We start from the raw sequence: 20,143 nt of genomic DNA, 5'->3' as shown, positions 1-20,143 counted from the left end.
GTGGCACTCCTATTTTTGAAACTCTCCCCCGATCCTTTTATACTGTTTAGTACTGTAAATTTTTTAAGACTGGCGGTAAAACTAAGGAATACTAGAGGAGAGGATTAGCCCCTTGGTTCCATCGGGGCACAGAAGTATTTTTTTTTTCCGCCAACAGTTTTAGAGCTTTGTTCATAAGTGCTTAATGGTGAAATTTTATGTTGCTTGATCTGCTCGGGTCTGCACGTATTGTCCCTTTTTTAATCTATTAATATTGTGTATTTTCTATTGCTTTTTGTAGCAATTGGGTGTATTTTGTCGTTTGTAATAATGTATATATCAATTTTAATTTATCATGGAATCTCAACTGTCTATGTCATGCTCTTTTAAGGATATTTTTATATCCGAATAAAGAATATTGATTGATTGACTCTGCGTTGGTGATCACAGAAGGCAACATCGTTCCGGTGTCTAAGGTTGAAGCTGTGCCGCTGAAACATCATCACAACAACCACTTGGGAATACAATTGGAATTTTGGCATAGTTACTTTACCAGATCAATATGAAACAGATAACTACTGGTCCTATGGGCCAAACTGTGAGTACTGAGGAGGATTTCTATGCAGTTAATTCAATAGTGGGAGCTGAGGCTGTGTGAGGTTGTAGCCAGATAGTTATTTTGTTCATCTGAGAGGCTCCATCCCAGCTGGATGGGGACCCTGGCTTCCCAACTTAATTAAGCTAGCAAAATGAACACAACTCTGAGCATAATCTGAGTCTCTTGCTCGCTGTGCTACTGGATTCAAGGTAGCCCGGCTGATGAGGGGTGTTATCCACACCCCTGTCCCAGGATGCTTGTTACCAGTCCAGGAAGGACCGGGCTTGGTAGTACAGACTAGACTATTCCCATGAGGAGCAGGATCAAGAATGGTTTACATATGGCTGGGTCCAAATGGAGATGGTGTAGTGGGCAAACGAATGATGGATTTAATCCAGATATCTTGACAGGCGGTGAATGTTTGATTCATTCAGCATTCTATCACTCATTTGTTGCTGCAGTGCAGCTATTATTGTATGCTATGAAATATGTGTTCTATACAGTGGATGGCCTGAACATGGATGAGCTGGGCATTTTGGACTAGCTATCCTTAGAGCTAGTGGATTAGTCTGGCAAGCTCTTGGTCATGGGTGATTTTAACTGTGTCCTTGATTATAGTAATGAGTCCACCAACCATAGTGGCTCTCCTTGGATGGTGAAAAACAAGGCTTTCATTCTCAATCTTGCTCTTCTGCATCATTTGAGTGATGTATAGATGGCATTACATCCATCTGAGCCAGGATATACCTATTACTCAGCTCCACATCAACACTAGTCCTGAATCAACATGGGTTTCATTAGTGGTAACTTACTACCAGCTGCTGGTATGGAAATATGCCCCACGGTTACCTCTGATCACAACACTATGCTACTATTTTGTCACTTACAGGCAGCAAGGTCTGAGCAGCCTCAGTTTTCTTTTCCTCATCATTTACTTTAAAATTGAGAGTATCTTAAAGTTATGGCAATAGCCCTATCTGAATTTGTACAAGTCAATATCAGCACAACACATTTGCCTGTAGTCTGGGACATAAGGAAGGGTTTCATCAGGGGCACCACACAGGACATGATAGATTTATCAGTCATTCACTCAATGAAAACTTGCACATGCTTGCAAAATCACTATAGGTGGCCTCATCAACAGATGCTATATCTCTCTCTGATTGGAAAACTGTCAACTTTGGTTTAGGCATTAAAAGAGAAGGCTGTGGCAGGTTCAGTAGGAATCAGAATCTTTAGTATGAGTATGAGTAATTTTTTAGACTAACATCAGGCAGGCTTCCGCGCAACCCACTCTACTGAGCCTTGTGTTCTATGTCTCGTGGATGACTGAAAATGAAAGGCTGATGAAGACTGCACCCAAGCCTTGATTCTCCTGGACCTGTCTGCGGCATTCGATACCGTCAACCTTAACATTCTGATGGAACATATTGCTGCATCAGGTGTCAGAGGTGCTGCCCTTAACTGGTTTCAATCCTTCTTAGAGGACCAGAAAAGATTAGTGTGGCTTTCGCTATACAAATTCAGCATTGTCAACATCAATTGTGGAGTACCACAGGGCTCCTCTTCATCCCCTCAACTTTTCAATATATATATTCGTCTCCTCATATTTACGCTTCATCAGATGGGGGTGCAGATGGGGGTGCAGATTTACAACTATGCTGGCAACATGTAGTTGATCTTTTCCATCGATTATTCTTCTAATTCCAAGGAGTTCTTCAGGAATACTAGGCTGTTCATCAGGAATTGGATGAACAAAAATCAATTAAAACTAAACTGCTAAATTAGCACCACGAGACCTCTTGGTGAACGTGCGCCATTCAAATTTTCAATAACAAAACATATCATAAAATATGGAGAGTAGGCCTGGGCAGTAAACTCCGCTCTGTTTACAGAGCTTGTGGAGTTTTCTGCTCTCCACGCTCTACTGAGCTCACAGAGTGCAGAAAACTCTGCTTCGCATAGTGCAGCAGTGTTTTTCTCCGCTCTCACTCGCGAACAGTAAGCTCGCGAGTGAGTTGCCACTCAGGCAGAATTTCTACCAGAGCTGCAGGAAGACCAGCTCGAACAGCAGTTCACACTACACTTCATCACTTGTGGAATTTCGCAGAGTTTTTTGGGAACTTCTCGAAGGCAAACAACCATCACATTGTATGCGTAAGAATACATGTGATTACAATGCAGTCATTACAACGACCTTGTTGTTCCATTGCAGCACCATCACAACGACTTGCTGTAGGGAGCGCTCTAAACTAAGGAATAGTATAATTTACTATTCCAACACCATCCCTACTGTTGCACACACTGGAGTGGGAATAGTAAATTATACTATTCCTAAGTCCAGCGTGCCCCCTACAGCAAGTCGTTGCAAGGACTAGCTTTGTAATGGTACGTGGTCGTTGGAATGACCACATGGTAATCGCATGCATTGTAAACACATGTGATGTAAAGATATGTATTCCTCCGCAAACTACAAAAAGGCTTAGTGTAGAGTGGGTTATGATGAGTGCTCGTGCATCAAATTTCAGATAGAAATTCCAAGACCATTATCCTTTCTATTAAAGGAACAATGGTCTTGTATACACCCATCCAGAGGCAATTACAGAGCAAGTATCTGCCTTTTATCAGGATCTCTAAAGCCAGCCTGAAACTTTTAATCTTACAGGACTTGGGTGATAACTGCACGGCAGCAAATTGCCTGATCTTGAAGTGATACATGCCTCTGCTCTCCAGGAAGACATTGCTCTTAGTGAAAGTTCAGTAGCTTTATCTGTGTTGTCCTATAGTAAGGAGGCAGGAGATGACACTAGCCCGTTAAAATTTTACAAAACCTTCTAGTATTAGCCATCCTTGTTTAACCATTTTGCTGCCAGGCATTTTCTCTCCCTGTGCCATGCCTTTTTGGCAATTTGGGGTAGTTAACATTTAGGCCTCAAACTTCACATAAGGTACCCATGCCAAATATGCATCCTGTATTCCAATTCCTAAGAATTGAAAGGTACCCAGCGATAGTGGATTCCACTACAAATGTTATCAATGAAGGGTTTATGGTGCTGAAATCATCATCTTCTCAGCTTTCAGGAACAGACAGAATTTTGTCAGAAAACCAAACATGTTTACACAGTTTTGGCATTTTACTGAGATAGTGCCTAGTTATCCTATTTTCTGTGCTTTCAACCTCCTTCCAGTTAGTGGTAGAAATGGGTGTGAACCCAATATATAGAAAGGTATACATTTATGAAATGTAGATATCGTTCTGAATTTAGCAAGGGGCCATTTGTGTAGATCCTTCAAGGTTTCTTATAGAAAGTAACAGTTGAAATAAAAACAATATTGAAATTGAGATGAAAAAACAGCCACACGTGCCTATATTTTCACCTGTAACGTCTTCTATCTATTGCAGATTTTAAAAAGCAATATACCCTTATGTCAGTGGACCCTACTATTCGTGGGGCTAAATAGGGCTTGTAGGTTCACAAATAACCCGAGGTACACAGAGCCAATAACTGAGCTGCACCTTGCAGTGGTTTTTCGTTGAGTACTGGGGTACACAGAAATTCATTCAGTAAATATAAAGAGTAAAAAATAGGTATCAAGGAAACCTGTCTATTTATGAAATGGGAACACAATATGGAGTTAAGAAGCAGTGGTCTTTTGAGCATCACTGAATTTGTGGGTACCCACATTAGCATATGAATTAGAGGGTATTTTTCAAAATGACTTCTTTTATACACACTGTCTTACGTTTGGAAGGCAAAAATGCATAGGATGACTAATGATAAAAACACATGTTCTACTATTCTGTTATCTCCTAAGTCTTTTGTTAAAAATGGTACCTCACTTGTATGGGTAGGCTGAGAACCTACAACAGCAAATGGCCCAACACACAACATGGGCACTTCACATTATTTTAGTGAAAACTGACCATTTTTTGCAATGTGCCTTGCTGTGGATTTTGGGCCCTAGCTCAGAGAGATACCTATGGAAACCTATTAAACTTGAAATGTTTTGAAAACTAGGCACCTAGTGGAATCCAGTATGGGTGACTTGTGTGGCTCTCACCAGGTTAAGTTACCCAGAATCCCTTGCAAACCTCGAAATGTGTCCAAAAAACACATTTCTATGATGGAAACTTCTGGAATCTATAAGGGTCCACACACATCCACATTCCCAGCATTCCTCAAAGTCTATCTATAAAAATGGTACCTCACTTGTGTGGTTAGGCCTGGGGCTCGTGACAGAAAAGGGCCAATAATGCAACATGGGGGGGAGGAGCCAAGATGGCGACCGGAGCAGACGCTTGAGCGCCCGGCTCCGTCGGCCCTTGGCCTCGGACTATCATCCTGATTCCTATCCTCGCCGATTTTCGAGGTGCACCGTGTGCGAAGACGCGCTTACCGCGCCGCCGCTTTCCCGGAGTCTTAGCCCGCCCGGATGCCGGAGTTCTTGGTGCCTTTGTTCTCCGCACTGGACCCCTGCTCTATTGTGGCCTTGGCCGGCCCCCTGGAAGCTCCGCAGTCACCGGACCCGCTGGCGCAAACCTGAGCCCCGCGGTCCCGATCCCGCCTCACACCACGGACTGTCGCCAGATGAGCCGGGGGAGAGACGCCCGGACACCTCCTGCACCCTGCACCTGACGGGCTGGAGCTATAGGGTAAGCCCCGGTGTGGCGGGTCTCCTGGCCCGCTCTGTGGACCGCGCTGTGGAAGGCTGCAGACCCCTTCTTCTATCGCCTAGTCGGCGGCAAAGAGAGCCCGAGGGAGGGGAAGCGACTGTTGGCTTTCACCTGTTGCGGCGCAGACCTGATGGGAATTGCCTCCTTGTAACGACCCCCCCCTGGCCACTGCACCGTTCAGCGGTAAAACATGGTGTTGATTGCCTGCTTGCTGCTGGGGGGTGATGCTCCGGTCTCGCCCGCTGCCCGCCTCGCCCTCCCTCTACCAGACTCTAGCTCCACAGTGCCGTCCCGGATTGCTGCCGATGTGGGGGCGCAGCTTCCGCTGACATGCGGCTCCGTTCTGGCTGCCCTGCGGGACTTTCGTCTGCAATTGTGTGCTGGCTTGCAAACGCTGAGTGAGCGGTTCGACTCCATACTGTCGGCTGCGGGTCGTGAGCGCCCCGTTTGTTATCAACAAGACATGGGTCTGCCGGTGCTTCTGTCCTCTTGCGGGGACGCAATGACTGTGTATAACCGTGCTACACTGGTGTCTGCAACTGGCTTTCCCGGCACCCAGGATCAATCGCTCTCCTGCTCAATTGCGGATACTTTGTTTCCCCGTTCATCGCTGCCTGCTTTGTTGTTGCCTGCCCCACCGCGCCCGCAAGAGTATCCAGCTGAGCGACACCTGACGTCCTCGAGGAATCGTTCACGGTGGCCTACGGCTTCTTTTATGTGGAACTCCTGTACTTTACAGGCCAGGTCTGGATTTTATATGGTGCACAAGGGGACCTCAATAGACGATCGGCGGCCATTTTGTGACTCTACTTCTCCATCTTCTCCCCAGCGGCCATATTGTCTTTGTCTGCACGGGATGCGGGGCCTTCATGTGGGGGCTGGTCTAATCTTAAGCCCGCGATCGGGCCAGGGCTAGGTTGAGTTATACCACCATGGTTTCACGGATGGACTGGACTCGGACTGGAACTGTTTGCATATGTTGTGCGCACTCGTCGCGAATTGTCTGCCTTCATTTAAATTGCTGTGACACGTTATCTTCACACGACCGCTTTTGGGTGTAGTGGGTTTTCAGTGTGTGGAGGCGTGGCTGGCCGGTGGTCCCGGGCGCTCCGAGGTTACGTGGGGCTCCTCCCCGCTTTCTTTCTTCTTTGTTTTCTTATTTTCTTTATTCTATTCCTACTTTCTCTCTTGTCTATATTTCGGGTTCATTGGGCGACAGGCACTATGCTGGGGGGGGGCAGGCCGTAGCCTCCGCATTGGTGTAGGGTGGGGGGGTAATTCACTGTTTCTTTTTAGTTCTATGGGCCTTTTTCTTCTATGTCTCTGCGCTATACTTGTTTCGATTCGGGGTCCGGGTGTGGGGTGGATTGAGTGGGGGCGGCTTTGGAGGGGTGCGTATTTACTCATGTGACTATCCTGTTATCTAACTGCACCGCCTCACTGTCTGAGATTTTCTATGGTCGTTTTAATGATGCTGCTGCTCTCCCGTGTGGTGAAGCCATCTTGCGGACTCGAATCTCCTTGGTTCTATCCTTTACTGACTTTTTTCTCGAAAAAATTATTTTAAAAACCTTAAAATTAACCTTCACTTCTCCTTCCCCTGGTGTCAAGGATCTCTCCAGTGTATACCTCTTGAATCGTTGCTGAGCTTGACCATTGATGCACAAGGGATGTAATGTTTGACTCAGTGCTTAACCGTATTGTGGCCGGCCGGATGGTTGTAGGCCCGTATTTGTTCTTTTACTATGCACAAATAAAGGTTTTAAAAAAATAAAAAAAAAAAATAAAAATAATGCAACATGGACACATCACATTTTTCCAGTGAAACCTGGCCCTTTATTTGCAATGTGCCTAGCTGTGGATTTTGGGTCCTAGTTCAGCTTGCACCTACGTAAACCTAGAAATCCTGTATATTTAAAAAAAACAAAATACCCTGGGGAATCCAGGATAAATTGAGGTTGATAAAATCGAGGTTTGCAGGGGATTCTGGGTATGAAAATGTTGGGGTATTCACTCAAGCAAGAGCTCCCTTGACTCTTCTAGGTGTCTAGATTTCAGAACTTTTTTCTATTGGATAGCTTCCCTAGATTGCCACAGAGCCCGGCACTAAAAACGCAAGTAATGATCCTGCAAAAAATGGTTGTTTTGTGATAGATAGGGGGCACCTGCATTTTTGGTCTCAGGCCTGGCAACCTTCTAGTGAAACCTACCAAACTCAGACATTTATGAAAACTAGACAACCATGGATGTCCAGGGATGTGTGGCTTGCGTGGATCCCCCAATGTTTTCATACTCAAAATCCCCTGCAAACCTGAAAGTTAGCTAAAAAGTCACACTTTCCTCACATTTCTGTTTGGGAATGGGTTGAGATCCCCACGCCAATACTAAGTGTGCCTCTACCCAGTGTTCCCCTCAGACTCCCAATAAAAATGAAACCTCACTTGTTATCCTAAAATATTTTGGAAAAAAACTGCCTTTATGGACCCACTTTGGTTTCACCTCAGTTTTTCTCTGTTTGGGTACCCACCCACACAAGTGAGGTATAATTCTCAGGCAACTGAGGGGAACACTGGGGGTGGTAATATATGCCGATGCGATGATCCCCCAAATTTACCACACAGATATATGAGGAAAGTGAGATATTAAGCTAAATTTGAGGATTGTAGGGGAATCTGGCTCATAAAACGCTGAAGGATTCATGCAAGCCACACCACATGATAGCTCCATCCATGCGCAACACCAGCCAAGTGACAGTCCACACACACTGCCAGATGTGTGCCATCTACTCAGACTGCTAACCAAGCAACAGTACATGCACACTGTCAGCCAGGCACCAGTCCACACACACTGCTAGCTAAGTGCAAGTAAACACATTCCAACAGCAAACTGTAGGTTCACACACAGCCAGCCACACGCCAGTACACCCAGAATATCAGCTGAGTTCACACACACAGAAACTTTTGCTAGTGTCTAGTGGTTTTCTGCCCCCTGAGGCAGCTGAGACTAAAGATATCACTGAAGGGCAGAAATGGCCAAAATGAGTGCACAAAAAAAGGGAAGCGATCCCTGCCTAATGGGCTGCTCCCTGACATGCCCATAAATATATCTTTGCTGCCAGGGGGCAGAAAGATTATCCATTTGTTTTTGTGAGGTGTGGGGGCATTTGCATTCTCATTCTGGGCAGCCCTCATGCCTTCTCTGGCCAAAAAGCTTGCTGCTGCTTAGTAGGTTTTCTGCTCTCTAAGGGGGCAAAAACACTGTGGCTGTCTTTTTCTTTGGGGGGCACTTGAATGCCAATTCTGACGAGCCTTCCCCTTTAAATTTACACACTAATACAATTCCTTGTACCTAGTGGGATTTCTGGAATGGGCGGGGTGGGGGATATCAGGGGCTTCTGCCACCAACTGCTCCATGGGTGGACAGGTAGACTGTGTCTATTTTTTGGTTGGTGGGGCCATTGGCATGCCCATTTTGGGCAGCCATCACCCATAAATGTACATAAAAATGTAATCACAGGTTCCTGTTGGGCTTTCTGTCCCGTGGGGGTGCAATCGGGGTCTGTTGCCCTAGATAGACTGAGTTACCGTCTTGGTGGGGTGGGGGCATTACAATCCTCATTCAGGGAAGCCCCGACCTCTACATTTAAATTTAACAAATCCATGGTTCCTGAGGGCTATCTTGCCCTTGAGGGACAGATCAGGGGCTATTGCCCTGTCTTTCCCCCTGTGGGGGCAAAAAGACTGAATATGTCCATAAATGTTGGGGGGAGCAAAGACCCTTTCCCACGGTGCTGGACCCTACTCCCTAGTATGTAGTGGTGTCTCCCAGCTTGGGGATAGCCATCCTAAGGAAGGATAACATTGGAAAGGGGACATACTCCCCTTTTCAAACAATAGCTCTCCAGTTTGTTTCGGTGTTTAGGGGGATGAACACCAAAGCAGTGAAAGTCACTTTCATGTTGTTTTAAGGTAACCTTATTAATCAAACCCCGTCCCTTTGCCTGTTTACTGATTCAATCTTGTATACATTATTTTGCCCTGCCACCCGGTTAAGTTTTATGACATTTCCCGGTCCGAGTGTCCTCGGCTTGTTATTCTGTAGCACCATGCCTCTCACTTTTATATGTATAAATCGTAGGCTTTAGTCCCAACGTTAATAACTCTCTTTTAGCCAATCCCACGTCCTTCCAGCATGCGTGCTGCCCTATTTTATTTTACCGCATGCTCTACCTTTACAAATGTTTACTCTCGCATTCGTTTGCAAATGCATTTTAAGCACCACACATCACATGATGGTCATCTTAGTGTTAACTTCTACCTACGGCGCCAGTACTACACAGTGGACGTTTCATTTTAATACTGCTCTGCCAAGCCTTTACTTACTCAGGCTTGTCAATTTTAGCTTTCACATTAGCTCGGTAATGCGTCTAAGTGCCACACATATCATGTAGGTCCTCTCTGGGTGAATTTCAACTGACGTCGCCTTCATTAACCACATAGGGGCCGATTCCGATTCTGGAAAAACCGGGTACAAACCGTAGGTCGGAGCATTTTCTCCGTCCGACTCGTACCCGGGAAAAAAACCCTACAAACTTGCAAGTACGATTCGTACGGAAACACCATTTCCGTACGAATCGGAAAAAAGACCGATCGACAGAAAAATACATACAAATGTGACACCGCGGACGTGACGTCCGGACGGAGTTTGGCAGCTTTTTACGTACCAGCAAGTACGATTCGTACCGACTGCAGTCCGGATGGGAACATTTTTACGGCACCCAAAAAGTGCCGGAAAAGCTAAGTACGTCGCGATGCGAGCTGATTAGGGGGCCCGGTATGCGCCGTACCCCCCTGCCCCCGTATGTTCGCGCTGTACCCCAAGCCACCCGCGGGTGGATGCACCGTACCCCCCAGCCCCCCGTATGTACAGAGCGTACCCCCCAGCACCCCGTATGTACGGAGCGTACCCCCACCCCCATATGTACGGGGGTGGGGGTACGGTCCATACATACGGGGTGCTGGGGGAATGCTCCGTACATACGGGGGCTGGGGGTACGCTCCGTACATACGAGGGGCTGGGGGGGTGTTCGGCGCGTACCGGGCACCTGTTTTGACATCTCCATGGTTGCCATGGGAGTTCGCTCCGGACGGTCTTTTTTCCATACAGTTGTACAATCGGAATGATGGGACGGATCGTACTTGCGCATTCGGACTTCAGTTTTCCCATTTGTACGTAAAAATGTCCGGGGACGTGTCGGAGACTTTTCCCGACCCGAGGACGTGTGGGGGAATTTTCCCAATGCGATTCGTATGGACTTTTTCCCATACGAATCGTACTTGCCAGTTTGTACGGGACTTGTACGATTCGGTTGGAAAAAAATCCAGATACGATTCGTACAGGGAATATTTTTCCAGGATCGGAATCGGCCCCTAAGTGGGCGTTTTATTCAAATACAACACACTTTCACTGTAATTCATTGTAATGTTGCAATTACTTGATCCCTTTGGTGTGTCCTCTTCTCTGTCAACAGCCTTGGTTACGTTTGAACCCTTGTCCTCCTCTCTGAATGATCAGATGCCCTTAGCCATTCATCTTCTAAGGCGCTTGACCTAACCCTTAATGGTGAGTACCCATTCACCATGGGTTTGTAGTGTATGTTTCCCTCTGCTTCCAAAGTCTGATTCTAGTTCTTCCTCTCTGCTTTTTCCGTCTCTCCCACCCTAGGAGCCACGGTGGCCATATTCTCATTTTCCAGCTCGAAATCCTCCTGCTGATGCTGGTAATTGATGCTCTATTTTTTTGCGTAACTACATTCTCTCCCAATTTAGACACACCTCATTAATCCTCATTATTGTCCCCAGGTGCGGCTAAAAAAAAAAAACCTTCATCCCTTGGTCCTGATGAAGACCCCACTTCCAAGACATTCACTTTGTTGGTCCTAACAGGGGTTGAAATGTCGACTTTCTCTTTTTCCTTCCATCAGCAAACCGGATTGACAGTGATTTTGTAACAGCTTTCTCTGTTTGTGGTGTAACATTTGTTGTTTATGCCACTAAACTGGCAGGATAGGTCCCTAAATGTATTGTGGATGTATCTATATGTACTACCTTCCCTTTGCACATCACTTGAACTGATCTGAACTCTTGCACTTGTCACCATATCTGCACCTGTTTTAGCTAAAATGATGATGTTGACATACATTATGTCTGTTGAACTGTTGATCTTTTGACCAAAAAACTTGCGTAACTGATTAAATCACAGTATTTCATCGCATCTACTAGGTGTTGTCCTAAATTTATATGCATTGCCGACATGTGTGTTTTCTTACACTTTGCAAATCATTTCCACTGTGACCTTTCTTTGTGTACCACTATATATACTCGGGTCCAGTAGTCTATCGGGTTACCCCATTGACAAATAACCCTTTTATTATCTGTCATAAAAACATGAAGACTCTGGAAGAAGCTCTTCATTAGCATAATGGGGCGATGCAATATAATGAAAATAAATGTTTTACCCAACTTCTTACAATAATTCCAGTCAACCCCCCCTTCAGGCCTCAAATTCTTTTTTTAAAAAGCTTGAATGTGCCATCAGCAGTTTCATTTATGGCTATAGGCAGGGTGGACATGTGATATTGCTTATTAAATTGCTCTACAGGAAGGATGGGACTTCAGCCCCGTGATTTCAAGATCTATTTCTTTGTGGCAGTTGGCTACACAAACCCTGTGATCTTCTACTATCGCTTTGCACTAGGACCTGACTGTAGACTGTTCTTGTATAGACTTAGGGATGCAAATTATTTCATGATGGTTATATTTAAGTTTGTTAAGTTTGTTAATGAGATAGTACGCATATGGCGTGAGATTTCTACTAAATAAACTTTTCCACTTACGCATCCGGACACACCTCTGTGGGACAACCCAATGTTTCTGGCTATAATCCATGAACAAATAGGAAGAGCCTGTTCCCATTATACGGTCTCTGGTTTTGTACAAGTGAAATGTCCAATTAACAATAATATTCCAGAAATCTCAAATTTTTAGGTTAATTTCTATGTTTTTCTAATGCTAATTTCTAACTATAACGTCCCTGAAACCTATGGTTCTTTCAGTGAATTTCGAAGTTTTTTAAAATCTTAATTTCTTACTATAACGTCCCTGAATCCTACCTTTATTGTCTGTGAATTTCTAAGCTTTTTGAAATGAATATTTCTAACTATAACGTCCCTGAAACCTATGTGTTTTTAGTGAATTTCAAAGGTTTTTTAAATGCTCATTTCTAACTATCCCTACAGCGATAGGATATATGCAGAAAATGGAAGAAAGGCGCAGAAGGAAGCAAGAGAAATGCAGAAAGCGGCAACAGAAGTTCAGAAACAGGAAGAAAGGTGTACAAAGAAGGAAGAGATATAAAGGAAGAACCAACTGAGGTGCAGAAAGAGGCCTTGTTGCAAAGTCCTCCTGTGCCCTGGGCACCCTGCAACTTTTTGCTGACTGTTACTCATGGTAACTCACATGACTTCCCCTGTAAGGCCCCTGTGCATAATAGGGCAGGATGATTAAAACTACCTCTAAGTCCCTAGTCCCTAAGTCATGGCAGTGTAAAGGCCAGCAGCCCTTTAATGCACTTGCATGTATTCACTGCTGCGCCTGAGGTCAATTTAAAAAGCAGCCCTGTGTGTGCAGACAGAGGGAAGACGGGTGCAGAAAGAGGCAAGAGGTGTGCAGAAAGAAGCAAATGAGGTGCAGAAGAGGCAAGAGAAGTGCATAAAGAAGCAAGTGAGGTAAAGAAAGAGGCAAGAGATGTGCAGAGAGAAGCAGGAGAGGTACCGAAAGAGGCAAGAGAGGTGCAGAAACAGCCAGAAGAGATGCAGAAAGAGGGAACAGGGGTGCAGTGAGAGGGAACAGGTAGTCAGACTGAGGCAAGAGATGTGCAGAAAGATTGAAGAGGGGTGCAGAAAAAAGCATGAGGGATGCAGAAATTTGGAACAGATGTGCAGAAAGAACCAAGAGTTGTGCAGAAAGAACCAACAGAGGTGTAGAAAGAGGCAAGAGGAATATTGAAAGAAGCAAGTGAAGTGCAGAACAAAGAAAAAAGAGGTGCAGAAAGAACCAACAGAGGAGCAAAAAGAGGCAAGAGGGGTATGGCAAGAGGCAGGAGGGTTGCAGAAAGAAGGAAGTGAACTGCAGATAGAAACAATGGAGGTGCTGAAGAGGCATAAAGGGTGCAGAAAGAGGCAAGTGAAGTACAGAAAGAAGTAAAAGTAGTGCAGAAGGAGGCAAGAGAACTGCAGAAAGAGAAGAGAGAGGTGTATAAAGAGCAAAGAGAAAGAGAGGTGCACAAGGAGGTAAGAAGGGTGTAGAAAGAGGCAAGTGGGATGCAAAAAGAAGTAAGAGAGGTACAGAAAAAAGCAAAAGAAGTTGCAGAAAGAAGGAACAGAAGTGCAGAAAGAGGCAAGAGAGGTACAGAAAGAAGGAAGTAAGGCACAGAAAGAGGTAAAAGAGGTACAAAAAGAGAGGAGAAGGGTGAAGAAAGAGGCAAGAGAAGTGCAGAAGGATGCAACAGTGGTGCAGAAAGAGGCAAGAGTGGTGTACAAACATGCAGGAAAGGTACATAATTAGGGAACAAGGGTACACAAACTGTCAAGAGAGGTACAGACAGAAGGAATGGGGTGCAGAAGGTGGCAAGAGAGGTACAGAAAGAAGAAAGTGAGGCACAGAAAGAGGTAAAAGAGGAACAGAGAGAGAGGAGAAGAAACAGGGAAGAGAAGTGCAGAAAGAGGCAAGAGAACTGCAGAAATAGTTGAGAGAGTTACAAAAATAGGTAACAGAGGGGCAGAAAGAGGGAAGAAGGGTGCCGAAAGAGGCAAGAGGTGTGCAGAATGAAGCAAGTGAGGAGCAGAAAGAGGCAATAGAAGTGCGTAAAGAAGCAAGTGAGATGAAGAAAGAGGCAAGAGATGTCCAGAGAGAGGCAAGAGAGGTACAGAAAGACGCAAGAGAGGTGCAGAAACAGGCAGAATATATGTGGAAAGAGGGAAGAGGGGTGCAGAAAGATGAAGCAAATGAGGTGCAGAAAGAGGGAAGAGGGGTGCAGAAACAGGGAAGAGAAGTGCAGAAAGAAGTGAGAGAACTGCAGAAAGAGGTAAGATAGGTGCAGAAACAGGAAAGTCAGATGCAGAAACAGGCAAGAGGGATGTCGAAAGAGGCAAGAGAAGCGCAGAAAAAGCAACAGAGGTGCAGAAGGAGGCAAGAGCACTGCAGAAAGAGACAAGAGAGGTACAGAAAGAGGGAACAGGGGTGCAGAAAGAGGCAAGAGAGATACAGAAAAGGAAAGAAGGGTGAATAAAGAGGCAATAGGGGTGCAGAAAGAAGCAAGTGAGGTAGAGAAAGAGGCAAGAAACGTTCATAAAGAACCAACTGAGGTTCAGAAAGAGGCAAGAGGGGTGAAGAAAGAGGCAAAATAAGGGCAGAAGGATGCAAAAGTGGTGGAGAAAGAGGCAAGAGAGGTGTAATAACATGCAGGAGAGGTGCAGAATTAGGGAGAAGGGTACAACAACTGTCAAGGGAGGTACAGAGAAAAGGAATGGGGTGCAGAAAGTGGCAAGAGAGGTACAGAAACAAGAAAGTGAGGCACAGAAAGAGGTAAACGAGGTACAGAAAAAGAGGAGAAGAAACAGGGAAGAGAAGTGCCGAAAGAGGCAAGAGAACTGCAGAAATGTAAATTGATACTTGTATAGCGCACTACTCACCCGCAAGGGTCTCAAGGCGCTTGTACGAATACCGCTGTGGAACCCATCCTGGCCTTCCCTGTGAGGCGTCCACTCCTGGGCACCCCCAAGGTGGAGGCCAGGCATCCTTAGCGTTGTGGGGGCCGTTGTGGAGATTAAGCAAGCTATTGCCCAGAGTTGCAGAGTGGGACTCCGTGATTGGAATGGCACCGAGGCGAGAATTATCAGGTCCGTGGAATTTTTGAGCCCAAGACCCGCTGAGGTGGGGTATTGAACCCTGGTCACAGGCTAGACCTCTGCATCAGGGTCTGCCACTCTAATCATTGAGCCACACTTCTCCAGGTAAGAGAGTTACAAAAATAGGTAATAGAGGTGCAGAAAGAGGGAAGACGGGTGCACAAAGAGGCAAGATGTGTGCAGAAAGAAGCAAGTGAGGTGCAGAAAGAGTCAAGAGAAGTGCACAAATAAGCAAGTGAGGTAAAGGAAGAGGCAAGAGAGGTGCAGAAACATGCAGAAGAGATGCAGAAAGAGGGAAAAGGGGTGCAGAAAGATGAAGCAAAAGAGGTGCAGAAAGAGGTAAAAAGGGGTGCAGAAACAGGGAAGAGAAGTGCAGAAAGAGGTGAGAGAGCTGCAGAAAGAGGCAAGAGAGGTGCAGAAATAGGCAAGCCAGATGCAGAAACAGGATTTTGTAGGTGTATCTGGGCAAGAGTATAAGTTTTAAGTTAATTAGGATGAAATATCCAATTGATGCAAATAGATCCGATGGTAATGGTAAGATATTCGTGCTTTTATTCGTCAGCTAGAAAAGAAAAAGGGATGGCACAGCCAACACGTGTTTCGCCCCCTAACTGGCCATCAGGCCTAGGGATTCCTCAGGGCTGTACATAGGCAGTGTTACAACAAGGGTTATTTACACAGAATTTGGTAAGTCGTGTGCACAAGTCATACAAGGTTGTGGGTAGTAGGGACAGAAGAAGGGGTAAATCAAAGATAAGTGAAGGAAGAGAGAGGAGAGGAAAAGGAGCAGAGTTGAGGTGCGAGAGGTTGCTTACATAGATTGTAGACGTACTGTGGCCAGCTATATTCACGATCTCCAGGAGTCTGTGTATATCGCTAATAATGTATAACCAACAGGAAATTACTGTGATGTACACCAAAGGGGGTGGCCCAGCCCTGCCTCTGTCTGCCCCTGACGGCCACAGACGGCCCGCCCTTTGCGCGACGCGGGGCCTGTCACGATTTTATGGCGCCTCCGGGCGCGAGGACAGCGATGTGGGGAGCAGGGCAGGCTGGGAGGTGTAGTTCCCCTTCACCCAGCGGCCGCTCGATGTCCGGTTGCGGCGGCGGGAGGGAGAGAAGGAGGGAGCTGGTAACAGAGATCACTGCATGCAGGTCAGAAGCCCCCAGTGTCGACAACAGCAAAGCGCCCCCTCCACCGGGCCTGTCGCGGTTTTATGGCGCCTCGGGGCACGAGGACAGCGATGTGGGGAGCAGGGCAGGCTGGGAGGTGTAGTTCCCCTTCACCCAGCGGCCGCTCGATGTCTGGTTGCGGCGGCGGGAGGGAGAGAAGGAGGGAGCTGGTAACAGAGATCACTGCTCGCAGGTCAGAACCCCCAGTGTCGACAACAGCAATATTATCGCAAACAAGCGGAAATATCGCGAAGATGCGGAAGTTTTTTTCTGGCATGTTCGCGAGATTTTCTGCATGGTTGCGGGTCGCCAACTTACCCAAGTGGTTGCTTGCGGGCGCGGCCATCTTGTTTTGAGTTGTCTCGCGGTGCATGATCGCGAGAAGAAAGACGTGATCGCGCGACGCATGACGTCACTGCGGGCGCGAACTGTCGCGAGACAGCGCAAATGGCTAAAAAAAATATAACATCTCATGGAGAACGCGACCGGATCAAGAAAACTTGTCAGCGAACGCAGGGATTCAGGTAAGGCGATCGCGCGTGCGCGAGAATGTATTATTTTACAGCGCGAGCAAGAAACAAATTATCGCCAAGCTGCGGAAACCAGAATTTTTGACATTTTCGCGCTCTCCGCGGAACACGAAAATGTCAAATTATCGCAATTTCCGCGAACGGAACGAAATTTTCGCCCAGGCCTACTACAGGTGCAGAAACAGGTAAGAGGGATGTCGAAAGAGGCAAGAGAAGTGCACAAAAAGCAACAGAGGTGCTGAAGGAGGCAAGAGCACTGCAGAAAGAGACAAGAGAGGTACAGAAAGAGGGAACGGAGGTGCAAAAAGTAGCCCTGGGCGTAGTTCGCGAAGTAGCACTTCGCGAAGCTACGCAAAGTGCAGTTCGCACTACGCGAGCTAGGCGTAGCACTTCGCGAACTGCGTAGTACCTTGTTCGCACTGTGCAAGATGTCGTTTTCAATGATTGCACAGTGCGGACAAGCAACCGGCCCTGTGCAATCATTGAAAATGGCATCTTGCACAGTGCGAGCTGTAGTTTTCGGCTGCTCGAGTAGATTTTTACTCGAGCGGCAGCTTTCTCAACGCGAACTGGTAGTTCCTCATCGCGAGCGGTCGCGAGCATACGCGACCACTCGCAATGAGAAACCTGACCTCCTCGCGTTGGGAATCTCGCCGGGAGGTTTATTTTCCATGCTCGCGATCGCCAACTTGATGTTGCTGATCGCAAACAAGGAAAAAGTCTCGCCGGGATGTCATTTTGCTTGCTCGCGGTCGCCAACTTGACATTGAGAACCAAGAGCAAGCAAAATATGACCGCAGCAATACGCAACACTACGCTACGCGTGTTCGCACTGTGCTACGTGCAGTTCGCGTAGTGCGAAGTCGCGCGAACTTCGCAAAATACGCGAGCGTAGCGTAGTGCTTTGCCCAGGCTTAGCAGAAAGAAGCAAGAGAGGTACAGAAAAGAGAAGAAGGGTGAATAAAGAGGCAATAGGGGTGCAGAAAGAAGCAAGTGAGGTACAGAAAGACACATGCAGAAATGTTAGGGATCCCTGCTCATGTCTTTGCTGTGACTAAGTCACAGGCCAAAATGTCTGAAACTGGACAGGCCCTGGATTGTGTAATAATGGACCAGGTGCCTCGCAAGAGGAGGAGCAGTAGGATTAAGGCAGTGCTTTCACACCTGACTCAGAATGCAGATCAGTCTCCTCAGGGAGATGATCTTGAGCCTGAAGAAGGAACTGTCCCAGAGGAGCTTGAACCTGACCAGGTTGTGTTCTTGGGGACAGGGAGCCCTTCCAGGACTGATCTGAGCCAGGGTCAGAAAACCTGCCCTTCTCTTGAACCCCTCACAAAGCAGGCTGCTGATGAGGCAGCTGGGAATGCTAGTGGTACCAATAAAGTTTATTGGGATGATGCACTCCTTTCCTCAGAGAGTAGGGACCCCAAGCCTGGTGCATCCAGAAGGTTGGTTATACCTCTGTAGTTAAGGGGCTTCCTATTGACACTAGCCCATGATATTCCCCTAGCAGGACACCAGGGCCAGAACAAGCCTTGGGGCAGAATTGTCCCTCACTTTCACTGGCCCCACATGTCTGAAGACACTGAGGAGTTTTCTCGCTCCTGTGTGAACTGCCAAACCAGTGGCAAGGCAGGTGGAACCACAAGGGCCCCCTTAATACCACTACCTGTGGTGGGGGTTTCCTTTGAGAGGGTGGGGATTGACATTCTTGGTCCCATGGATCCTCAGACAGCATCTGGCCACAGGTTTATACTGGTGGTGGTGGGCCATGCCACCAGGTAACCAGAAACAATTCCCCTAAGGACCACTACAGCACCTGTGGTGGCAAGAGCTCTCTTGGGTATATTCTCAAGAGTAGGCTTACCTAAGGAGGTAGTATCTGACAGGGGGCAAACTTAATGTCTAGTTACTTGACTGCTATGTGGAAGGAGTGTGGAGTGAACTACAAGTTCACCACACCCTATCACCCACAATGCAATAGTTTAGTGAAAGGTTCAACAAAACGTTAAAGGCGGAAAACATGGCGGCCGGCTAGTAGCGGATTGCGAGCGGCTCCCGAGGCGGATGGCGTTTTTCATATGCTTTTGTTGTTGTATGGAGTCTTATAGATGCGAGTAGCCTGTTTGAAGCTGCGGTGATTTGATTTTTCCGGTAACTTTGCTAAATGAATGCCAGCGCAGCCACATTTGAGCAGGAGTTGTTACCTGTTCTGCTTTTTTGGCTCCTTGCGGTGTACGGTTTAAGGTGGGATCTGCACACGTATCCCTACAGAGGTCGGAGACATTGGATGATGCCGTAGAGGAGGTGCCTGCAAGCCTAGGTGACCAAAGTTGGAATAGGGCGGCGCTTGAAATCAGCAAGGGCCACCGAGCGGCTGCCAGGATCGGCTTCCAAGTGGGAGGACGGGGCAGAGGCAGTCAGGCTGCTGCAAGGTCCGAGAGGGAGAGAAGATCGGTCGAGCGATTTGCTTCTGTAAAAGCACAGGTACATTCCTCTCATTTATGTGCAAACCCCCAGCAACTGCATTTTGAGGCATTTGACTTCTCACCCACAGTGCAGGTCAGATCAGACAGCGACGGTTTTAAGGCAGTGCTTACCTGTAATCAGTTACTCGCTCAAAATCTTGGGAGTGACACTGCTACAGTTACAGTTAGCGGCGGGGGGGAAGGAGGCATCTCCAGTTATGCGCTAAGGAGCACAGGGAAAGTGGCACAGAATCCAGTCTGTAATCAGGGGGGCTTATCCGCTCCACACACTGAGGAGGCGAGGGGGGTGAGTGAGCCGAAGCATAGAGGAATGCAACGTTCTAAAAACAGTACAGTGCATAATAAGCTGTCAAGGGGGGATTTGTTGGACAGCAAGATTAAGGTGACTCCCTCTCTCAGATCGTACTTCAAGGTGGTCCCTAAGACACTGGTCCTGAAAGCAACACCCCGGATAAAGCTAACAAGTTCAGTGTCTGCCCTGATGGGTGAACAGCTTCATCACAACTGTGGGTCTGGTACCGGGAGATTGGGAGAGGGTCCGGATACAGATCTGGTGGATTGGTAGCCCCATTTGACCCCCAATCGTTTTCAGGTTTTGGCTCCAGTTATGGGCGACGCTCCTCAGGTTCAGGCTCAGGATGGGGTTTCTTCTAAGCCAAGGTGCTCTGTTTCTGGCCTTGTAGCTGCTGCAGCATCAGTTACTGTTGTGACAGAAGCAGAAAGTATTGTAGA

This window comes from Triturus cristatus, chromosome 5_1, assembly GCF_964204655.1.
Source record: "Triturus cristatus chromosome 5_1, aTriCri1.1, whole genome shotgun sequence".
In the NCBI taxonomy this organism is placed as follows: Eukaryota; Metazoa; Chordata; class Amphibia; order Caudata; family Salamandridae; genus Triturus; species Triturus cristatus.
This window is presented reverse-complemented; position numbering follows the sequence as displayed.